The sequence below is a fragment of the Bison bison genome, unplaced genomic scaffold (genome assembly GCF_000754665.1).
Source record: "Bison bison bison isolate TAMUID 2011002044 unplaced genomic scaffold, Bison_UMD1.0 scf7180017864098, whole genome shotgun sequence".
Lineage (NCBI taxonomy): Eukaryota > Metazoa > Chordata > Mammalia > Artiodactyla > Bovidae > Bison > Bison bison.
The window spans coordinates 6064-17696 of NW_011494670.1; the positions used below are offsets into that span (position 1 = coordinate 6064).

At 37.3% G+C, this 11633-nt stretch overlaps 1 long non-coding RNA gene across 1 annotated transcript; it reads left to right on the forward strand.

Annotated features, from left to right (window-relative positions):
• The first annotated feature begins 1705 nt into the window (after positions 1 to 1705).
• LOC104987541 lies at positions 1706 to 9937 on the forward strand. The gene is made up of 3 exons (XR_825140.1): positions 1706 to 2251; positions 2767 to 2816; positions 7164 to 9937. It is a non-coding gene; the product is annotated as an uncharacterized LOC104987541 (long non-coding RNA).
• Positions 9938 to 11633: the final 1696 nt, after the last annotated feature.

Consider the following 11633-nt stretch of genomic DNA (forward strand, 5'->3'; position numbering starts at 1 on the left):
CCTTGACATACTCCTTTTCCTATTTGGAACCAGTCTGTTGTTCCATGTCCAGTTCTAACTGTTGCTTCCTGACTTGCATATAGGTTTCTCAAGAGGCAGGTCAGGTGGTCTGGTATTCCCATCTCTTTCAGAATTTTCCAGTTTATTGTGATCCACACAGTCAAAGGCTTTGAATTTACTAAGCAGTTTTTAAACACCTATTATATACAAGATACTTTGAGACATTTAAACGTTGATAAGGCATGCTGAGGAATTTACAGTTTGACAGTGTTGTCAGAGTATCTTTGGTCCCCTGGAGTCCCAGGGGAAACTCTTTCAAGAGATCCTCAAGTCCAGAAGTATTTTCTGCATAACACTAGGACATAGTTTGCTTCTCTGCTGCATGTACTAACATGAATGAAGGCAGTGGCCTCAAACTCATCTGGTGGTCATCGCATTCTTTGATGCCACATACTCCCAGTTATTTAGAGGATCTGCAGAAGTCAGTGGAGCAGTATTCCAGATGACCATTGCACGATGTTACAGAACCATGCATGAGTAGAACTCTATTCAAAGTGTAAAACAGACCAGTAGATGTTACTATAACCAATTGTAAAAAGTTCATTAATAAAGTTTCAGATTCCATATTGCAACTAACTTTACCACTTGTCAAATTTTATTGTAGAAGAAATAGCTACAATTCTGTGAAAAGGCTATTGAATTACTCTTTCCCAACATATCAGTACATGCTTGTGTGAGTTTAGTTTTTCTTTATTTTCAACCAAAATAACATTGCAACGCATTGAATATTTGCAGATAGAATCCAGCTGCCTTCTATTAAGTCAGACATTAAAGGGATTTGCAAAAATATAAAACAGCGCCATTCTCTTCACTAAATTTTCACTTTAGAAAATATGGTTATTTTTTCATTAAATCTTTATGTTAACGTACAGTGGTTTGAGTTTTTGATGAATTTAATGAATATTTTTAAAGTCTCATTTTTATATTATAATACAGAAATTATCAAGTGATATAACACATAAAGGAGTCTTGAAACCAGAAAGTTTGAGAACTGCTGGACAGATTTGCCACCTGCAGGCCAAATTTGGGTGGAAGCGTTATTTTCAGAAATTGAATTTGAATAAAGCCCTGAGATAGATGTTCAGCTTGCCCAAGTCTGTTTTTCTTACCTCCTTTACTGACCTAATTTAAAACATTTGTTTCGTGCCTGGCCTCTGGCACATTTAAGCTTGTGACCCTGGGCCAGTGAACACTAGAGATGTGATTGTAATTCTGTATTACATTCATTCAGAAGAAGTACATAAAGTCTACAACTTTGTTAGCCTGACACAATTTCAGAGGGAAAAAAAAAAAAGACCTATTTCCTTTTTACATGCTACTTCCCCTTTTTTAAACTAGCTAATTTTGTACCTGAAGAGCAGCTTTGTTTTAAGAACCTTGAACAGAGTGTGTTTTGCCTTATGAAATTGTTGACTCACTGGGTTGTTAAAGTAGACCATCAATAACTAAACCATTAATTAGCCTTCTTTCAAATTGTTAAGCAAATAGACACAGTTAGTATATCAGTAGTATCAAAAAGACAGACCTCTTATTGTTTTATAATCTTTGACCAGACCACACATCATTTTAAGATAAAAACAATCCCTTTTCAAATTATGGAAGATAAAAAAAAAAAAAAAAACAAATTATGGAAGATAAATGGAAAAGACTAAACCAGTATGGTTCCACTTGACCATATCTAGATTTCAGTCATGCCATTCATTATCAGATTTAGCAGACTTTTTATTTAGTACCTCATATGTGCAAAGGCATGATTATAAATAAAATAATCATTCTTCAGGAAGGGCCTTGAGGTTGCTTGACTTGTAGGAAGTTGTGCTTCTGCTTATTTTGGTAAGAGGGACAAAGATAGTCTATGAAAAAGGGTTTTGTGCAGTGTAATTTTGAAGTTTTTTGTGTGCGCTTTCTGGCCTCAACTAAGACATTTCAGGGATGTTACACGTTTTGCTTTTTTCCATAAACAAGTAGTCCTGTAAATTACCCTTATTTTTTATGCATAGATCATTTGTTCTTAGGATCATTGGCAATGTTCTATAAAATTCTGTATTCCTTTTAATGTTTGTTTTTTTTTTTTAACATTTATATAGATACCAGTGGAATGGAAGAACAGGAAAAGGAAAAGAGGCGTCTAGTGATAGAGAAATTCCAGAAAGCACCTTTTGAAGAAATAGCAGCACAGTGTGAATCCAAAGTAAGTGAGCACATAGTGGAGGCGGTGGGGTGGAGTTTGATTTTTGTTGGAGCTTTTCATGGTAACTGATGGGTAAACTCTAAGATTTAGGCAGGTCAATAGAATCCACAAGGGAGTAGATGGAATAGGGACAGAAAACTGAAGATGTAGCTATGAAGCCTTAAATAATGTCTTTGTGCAGTATGAGCTGATTGAAATAGCAGATCCCAAATTAAATGTTAATGGTTTTTGTTGCTTTGAAATTTTTTTGCAGTGGTTTTCAGTGGTTTTGCTGTAGGTGTTTTGTTCTGTGTGTATATCAATTTGTTTTTACTAGTGAGACTAGGAAAGGAATGAAGAGAAACTTTACATTAAATTTCAGTGTATGAGACAGATAAAATCAACACAGTAAACATTCTGTACCGTCAGCTTAACAGTTACAGTTATGCTTTGTCCTTTAAATCACTTGTGTTCTTACATATGGACATTGCGAAAGTAATAGATCCATTGTTAACATTTGTTTTTTCTCCTTGTAGGCAAATTTGCTTCACGATAGACTTGCTCAAATATTGGAACTCACCATACGGTAAGGGTTTTGGTACTACAAGATGAATAAAACAACAAATAAAAACTATTAGACCCCTATAAATTTCTAGCTTTTAAGTAATTCTGCTTTTCATTTAGAGTAAACCCAAGATCATATAGATATCTTTGTCTTAGTAGTTTTTCTGTTTACTGGACAGTCTGGTACCGTTTCTTAAAGTTTTTCTAGCTTTCCTTTTTAGATTACTTAATTCCTTTAAAATGGTTCTATAAAGACAGGCTTCCCTGATGGTTCAGTCAGTAAAGACTCTGCCTGCAATGCAGGAGACCTCAGTTCAATCCCTAGGTCGGAAAGATCCCCTGGAGAAGGAAATGGCAACCCACTCCAGTATTCTTGCCTGGAAAATCACATGGACAGAGGAGCTTGGCAGGCCACAGTCCATGGGTCACAAAGAATCGAACACGACTTAGCAATTAACCACCTTATGGACATTTGAATAATTGGAAGACTCTTATTCTAGTGATATGCTTAACAAGGTAGTTTCTCAGATTTAATCATTTTGACGTACAGAAACTACTGTTTTGTATAGTTCAACCTCATCATTCTTCTAGGGCCATAACAATTCTGCCTCTGCAGATGGCTCACTTGAATTATCAAACATAAATTGAATTTTCCTAGGTTATGTCTATTTGAGTCCTGTTATTAGTTATAGTTGGTCCTCCATATCCACAGGTTCTGCATATTCAAATTCAACCAACAGTGGTCAGAAATATTTAGGGGGAAAAAAAATCCCAGAAAGTTCCAAAAAACCAAAGCTTGAATTTGCTGCATGCTGACAACTACTCCATAACATTTACATTGTATTAGATGTTATAAATAATCTAGACATGATGTAAACTTCCAGGGAAGATATGTTGTATAGGTCCCATGCCAGTACTGCTCCACTTTATATAAGGGACTTGAGCACCCAAGGATTTTGCTGTCTGTGGGTGGTCCTGAAACCAAACCCCTGTGTACACCATTGAGCAATTGTATTTTATGCTCTGCAAACATAAGGTATCCAACATGGGTTATTCTGTGTCTGTTGTGAAGTGATGAAGCACATCAGAGAGGGAGGGAAAACTCCAGGTTCCATCTGAAGAATGAATTTGTGCATATTATTAGGTTGACTCCAGTGTGGAGACTGCTCTGTGTGCTTCTGAGATTTTTTTTTTCCTACATCTTTTATATTTTCAGCTTGATTGAATCAGTTTTGCATCAAACTTTGTATCCTATAAATAGAATAAACAGGTAGATGCTCAGTTGACTTGCTTTTTTTCCCCCAGCCTTTTTACTGCCTTCCTATGCAAGGCACCTTTTCGTCAGTGTAACATCTCATTCCAGGCATTAACCACCATGCCACCCCCTACTAAGCTGCGAATCACTCATTTATAAAAGTTCAGAACAGAGAATCAGACTAAACTGTGCAGTATGCTGTATTCCTTAGATTCAGTGAAAATTGCTAGGTGTGGGCACTTATACACAGCCTATAAGTTTAGTGCTTCTCTGTGTATAGGAAGGTGCAAGGATCTGGGCTCATTGAAATTGTTCCTGGAATATGCACCTTGGCTGTGGGGCCAGTGTCTAATTAATAGAATGCTTCCCATTTCTCCCCATCCTGAATCCCCCTTAGGGCGTACCATTGTGGGAAACGGCAGTGGCTGATGGCTTGACCTTGTAGGATGCGAATGGCAGGCAACATTCCCTGTGTACAGAATCTTTGTTGCCTGTTAGTTCTAATAATAAATACCTACCTGCTTTGTATCTATTGTTTTTGCTAATCCTCACCACAGTCCTGAAAAGTTAGGTAGATGCTGTGTTTTTTTATTTTCCAGGTAAAGACACTGAGGCTTAGAGAAGTAAAGTAACTTGCAGAAGTTTATCCAGCTAGTGAGTGGAAATAATCGAAATTCAAATTTATAACGCATGTTCTTGACAAGAAATATTGCTAGCGACCTCTATGTTACATTTAATCCCACTATCATAACTATGTGGGTGTAGTATTTTAGAATAAGTATTATGACTAACTTTTTCATTGGTACTGCAACTACTACTAATAATTTGCATTTATTAAACCTTATTGCTACTAGTTATTTATTGAAAACTTGTGGTATTCTGGGCACTCTGCTGAGTGCATTCTTTTATTTAGTATTTACATCACATTTTAAAAATATGTAGTGATTATTTTTACTTTACAAATGTAGAAACAGATTCATGTAGATGTTCGGTAATTATCCAAGGTCACCTGGTTAGGAAGTAGTAGTTCTGGGTAGTTTACATGATACAGAGAAATGAAACAGACTTCTTAGTGTATCTTCAGGGTTTTCAGTTTCTATCTGATATATTTCCTCTTGTTAATTTTCCACACTGTAACTGCCAGATAGGCTTCCCTGGTGGCTCAGTGGTAAAGAATCCACCTGCTGATGCAGGAGACACGCGATCGATCCCTGGGTTGGGAAGATCCCCTGGAGAAGGAAATGACAACCCACTCCAATATTCTTGCCTGGGAAATCCCAGAGGAGCCTGGCGGGCTACAGGCCATGGGCTCCCAAAGAGTCAGACATGACTTGGCAACTAAACAGAGCAGTCAACTACCAGACAGAGAAGAGAGTTTGTATTCTTGAGAAAAGAAACAAAATAAGCAATGAAACAAAATAAGCAATGTTATACCTCAGTTTCCACTGTTCCTTCATTCATTTTGACCTTATGGAAAAAAAATTACAAGAAATGCAAAGGAGCAAGAAAATACAGTAAGAATAAGTAGCCCCACAGATCAGTTATTGGAATTAGTAGATAATGATCTTAAAAGAACACACACATATCAAAGAATTTAAAGGAAAAACATAATGTATATTTTAGGAGAGAACTGGAAACTCTGAAAAAGAACCAAATTGTAGTTCAAGAACTGGGTGATACAGTATCTGAAAAAAGAAAAAATGTCATTGGATGAACTTAATAGTATATTGAACATTATAGAAGAGTCTGCATGTATTGCTCATAGTATAAAATGGTACAAATACTCTGCAAAACTTTTGAAGAAGTTTCAGTGTCTTATGAAGTTAAATATATACCTGCTTAATCCTATAATCCCATTTCTCAGTATTTACCCAGAGAAATTAGAATGTTTTAGCAGCTTTTTTCATAGTTACGAGACATCCATGAGCAGGAGAATGGAGAGACAGTAGACAAATAGTGGTGCTCTTGATGCAGTGAAATATTATTCAGCAGTGAAATATTATTCAGCAGTGAAATATTATTCAGCAGTGAAAAGGAACACATTTGGGGGGTAAACTTAAAAACTGCATCAAGCAAAACAAATCAGACATAAGAGTGTGTCTTGTATTGACCCTTTTTGTGGCTATATGGACCCTTCATATGAAATTCAAGAATAAGGGACACCAGTCTTCAGTGACAGAGATCAGAACACAGTCAGTGTTGGAGGTGTGTGAGCATGTGGAGTAAGGAGAAATTGATTGAAGACACCAAGGAACTTTTTTGAATGATGAAAAGTGTCATCTTTATGATAGAGATAAGAATTAAGTAACTAATTGAGGAAAAGCATTTGTATCATATGACAAATGATCATTTCCGAAATTGATAAGAGAAAACTATGTGAGTAGAAATACAGGCAGTAGACTCAAATAGGGAATTCATTTTAAAAGAAACACAAAATGAATACTAAGTATGTACCATTAGTAGTAACCCAAAATGTGAAAATAAGAATGAATTCCCTTTTGGCTACCAGAGTGCCAAAGATGAGAACAAGAGAGAACGATTATACCCAGTATTTATAGTGGTGAAAGAGGATGGTGCAGCCAGATGTTGAAAGAATGAATTGTGGGGATCCTGACAGTGTGTACCCATCTCAAAATTGTGAATCTACTTTGGTCCAAAAACTCTATGTGTAATACTATAAACCAAGAAGACAGGATAAAATTATGTATATGTAAGAATAGACCTGTCAGCCTTATTTATAATAATGAAGAATGGAAATGAATGTACAGTCTGCCCATGGAAATAAATTAATCATAATATATCTATATATTGAAATACCATGCTGTCGTCATCAAAAAACAAAGCAAGCTTATATGAATGGATATGATGTAATCCCATTGTTAAAATTATATATACCGTATTCAGAGGAGAATGTCTAGTTTAGAACTTAAAAACAGCTTAGTTCCACTGTGATCTATACCCCATGCCACCTTGCAGCTGGCCTGCAGCTCCGTCACACTGACCCCTGTGACGGCAGAGCCTTACCCTGCTGTTGGCAGGTAGTGATGGGGATGCTGTGTGAAGTGAACAGCTTTTCCACACACCTGCTGACAGTGCCTGGTTCTTCTCTTACAGCCCTCCTCCCAGCCCATCGGGAACACTGACCATTACTTCTGGGCACGCCCAATACCAGTCTGTCCCAGTCTACGAGATGAAGTTTCCAGATCTGTGTGTGTACTGAGTGGCTCATGAAGACCTCAGCAGAAAGCATAAAAACTAGGGCCAAGCTGACTTCAGGGTTTACTTTACTGAAAATTATGATGGAATTTATCTTTAACCAAATGTTTGGCATACCAGGTTAGAAATTTTGTAGCTATATGATTTATAGAGTACTTCTGAAGATGGGTTTATGCCATGTTAATTTTTTATTTTTAGGTTCCTATTGGCTTTTAAAATTGAACATATATTGGTGTCACATTAATTCATTGTTCAATAGTATATTTAAAGCCTTTCACAAACATATAATTAAAAAGTTAAGCCTTCCAGAGTTGAAGATGTATGAAGTGTCTAGTGTATTTCTTAGACATCTACGCAACTGCTTAAAATTAGAACTGCTTTTGTTTTTCTTTGTCTGCAAAAGCAAAAACATACAAATACGTTAATCGTGGGGCTGCAGAACTGTCCTGTGGCTTTTTGTCCCCATGTTTTGGATGTTGTGATTGGCATCCTTTTGTTCATTCACTTCAACAATATGTGACTGTCATTCCTCAACTTGTCTATGGTCATGACATCTACTGAGTAATGGTCCTAGAACATGACCCCAAAATCCCCATATGTCTAAGTGTCTAGTTCTTGTAATACTGTGTTTTCTGCCAAAAGTTGACCATTCTACCTGAGAGTCTTAGAACTTACCCTTGGAGTACCAAACTGTGCAATATTTTTTACATCATAAGATGTATTTAGTTTACAGACTATACTTTGAAATTACAGTAGTATTTTTGCTGTGGCTCCATTAATTAAATGAGCTATATATTTAGTATAGGAAAAAAAGACATTTAAAACAGCTACTAGTTCACCTGTGAAGAGTGTGTACATTTTAATTTCTCTTGAGAGCACATTAATTTACATTTTTATATGGTGCATTGTTTTAAATCCTCATAGTCAAAAAAATGCCCCAAATGGAGTTTTAGTTTGTAAGATTTGAACTGTAGCTTGTATGCATCTCTGTTTAGGATTCATGATATTACATTTGAAAAGAGTGCCTATGGGTTTAGCCGTTAAGTGTGCTAAAAGATTGCCGGTTTAAGCTTGTGTTGATTTAATAAGCTACCAGGATTACATGTGCTGACAAACACATAGTGTTTTCTTAAAATTATGTACATTTTAGTGAATTCCATCACACGGCAAAAATGAGCAACTTTCTTTGCAGCTCTTATAAAGTTATTTTAGGACATTTTTATAAAATAGTCTGTTTATAATTCTACCTTTTCAGGTTTTTGATTCCTTTTTACATCAAACAGTATACATATCACAGATTATGACCCAAAAAACAATTGAGTTTTAGCTTTAGCATTTGTTTAAAAAATCGTAGTGAAGAATGACATGTGTTTAGGATTATTTGGGCGCTTTCAGTAGAAACAAGATGGAACAAGTATACTCTAAATTTTTTTGAATATTTAAACAAAAGTATAGCATCTTGAAACATCTTGCAAAAAATTCTAGTCTTTGAAACCTGTCAAGCATCCATGGTGGTTTATTCAATGTAGAGAAACAAGACTTTGTTTTCCAAATAATAATGCAGTCACCACTGGGCTTAAATGGCTCCATTGCAGCTGTCACTATAACTTTAGATCTTGACCAGGCAAAAACGTTTCAGCATTTAATAGGCCAGTGTTTATGTTTTCCTTTATTTTCCCTTTTTTCTTCTGTATTTTTAAAGAAAGATATTAACTTTTGATTGTGCAAAAATCTAAGCAGGGGGACATGCAAAAACAATCATCATCCACTTGGATGTCATTTTATAGATTAACACTGTGTGCTTTTGTATGAAAAGTATATATAATTTAATAGTTATAAGAAAAGGAGATATATATTCATTTGCACCCATGCAAAACAAACTTTGCTGGACACAATTTCACGTTTCTCTGTGATTTAAAAATGCATGTATAGCATGTGAAGGAAAACCATCTCAGTTAATGTTTATCACACTTTTCTTGTGGTCTGTTTGTAAACAGTTGATTTGGGGTTGCGGGGGAGGGTTTTCTTGTTGTAGTTGTTTTTAAATCACAGTAGACTTCTGTATATGCTAGATTACTGAACTGGTCTCATTAACGATTCGTAAGAAATATGGATTCGTGTCCTTGGGTTGCTATCCCTTCCAGGAGATGGCAGGAGATGGTGCAGGTCATAGGTATGCGTGCTATTTTAGTATAGCCGGTTTGGGTACTAAACGTTAGGATGTATTGAAGTTCACTGTACTGCTATATTTTTATAGATATTTAAAACTCAATAAAAACTGTTCATTGTTCTCTCTCTGCTGTACACTGTTGCTTATATCATTCATTTTTTTCCTTGACATTGAATAGTTAACATCTAAATGTTCCTTCTGTACTTGTATTGTCTGCTTATATAGAGTCATTGGAATTAACCTGAATACACACACACACACACACACATACACACACACACACTCTTCCTTAATACTTCTGAATACATTTTCTTTAAGAATCTTAATTCTGTACTTTACCAGCAGTTGACTTCCTCACAATATTTTTCTTCTGCCTGTCTGAAAAGGGGGGGACTAATTTGTTTTATTTGTGCCAATATATGTACTAAATGTAATGAATTGAGTTTTTTGTAATGTAAAAATTCACTAATTCATATGTAAGCAATAAAAAAAAATCTAATAACTTCTGTATAATAGCCATTCTTATAATAGCTATCACATTTATTAAACTAATCCACTGTTTGGATTCTATTAAGAATGAAGTGCGTTAGTAAAAATCAAGTTGCCAGATGGAGTCATCCTCACGTATGCGGGAAGAATCAGCTCCGTAGCTGCGGATGTGATCAGATATGGCTGAGATGAAGCTCTCAGCATGTGCCCGGAGAGCACTGTCGCCGTGTCTGCATCAGTCTTCGTGTTTGTATTTCCAGCCCCACCCCTCTGCTGTATAACCCCACAAAGCCTTCCTCTCAAAAAGCATAGGTCTAGTACCGTCCGCCACCTGGCCCGCTCTCCTGCCACCCGTGGAGCTGTGCGCCACAGCCTGTGGGCTTCAGGGTCTTCCTGAGGGGTGCGGTGCAGCAGCAGGGAGCCCAGGCTCTGGGTTCAGATCCCACACTGCCACTTCCTAGCCGAGTGGCCTTCAGGAAGTGGCTCAGCTTTGAGCTCTGAAGTCTGTAAAATGCAGCTCTTAGGTTCTGCCCCTCAGAGGTTATCTGTTGAGGGGTAAGTGAATCACTTAGAAGAGGTTTGTCGTGTCATGCCTGCGTGGCACAGAGTAGGCACTCAGTCTGTTTATCATGAATGATCCTTGCATTCGCTATGCAGAGGGTCTTATTTGCTATTCAGGGATAAACTGATCTGAAATAAAAAGGAACTATTTGTAGGAATCAAGCCCCGGAAAAGGCAATAGGGTAACTGAACCCAGAGCAGAGGAGACATGGAGGGATTGACTTTTGATATGAATAAGGAACCCTGTTTTTCATCATAACAAGAAGGAAGACAAAGATGACCAATAATTCTGTAGCTTTGGTGGCAGGAAGATCAGGGCATTCCCACTGGAAAACTTCCATTTTCTCAACAGTATTAGGTGAGGCCCTTGTTAAGACAACTGGCCATATGCCTTGAGTTCTTGCATGTCTTGTGAACCAAGACACTAACCACCTTTATTCTGGACTACCTGTCTAAAGTTGTATACAGCATACAGACTTGGAACACAGAGATGGCAGGCACCTATCCGGCGATCTCCCTGGAAGGCAGGAAAGGATATCAACCGTCGGCTTGGCACCGCGACCTTTTGATTTCCTAAGGTTTTCAACCCTGTTGACTCCAGGATAGTCCACACCATGAGAAGCTCACGAGCATGAACTAACTCCAAAGGCCCTGCTTTCCCACCTGAGGAGCAGGCAGGGACCCTGCACCATGTCACCACAGGCCACATGATTTACAGGAATCAAGAACCAAGGATGCAGTGTGAACTTAGAGTCTGTGTCCTTATCAAATACTGAGGGGGATTCTGGAGGCATTGCCTATTGCCTGATACACAGTGAGATCTCAGTAACTATGGGGCGGGTGGGAGAATAGATGATACAGCTTCAATTTTTTGTAATTCCTATTACATTCATCTGTGTCCAAAAGGGCATTTGTATCCCCCAAACTTAGAGCCACTGGGATTATCCCCTATTGTTTTTAAATCAATATTGCTAGACCCAAGACAGGGTTATCTGTTTTTTCATGGTGGCAGCTGTGGCCACTCAACATACCAGAAAGGCTGTCATATCAGCCTGGCATACATCTTTGGTGGGCTACTGGTGACCCATGTCATCTCATAAGATTGATTACACTCCTTCATATATATATATATATATATATCTGTCTCT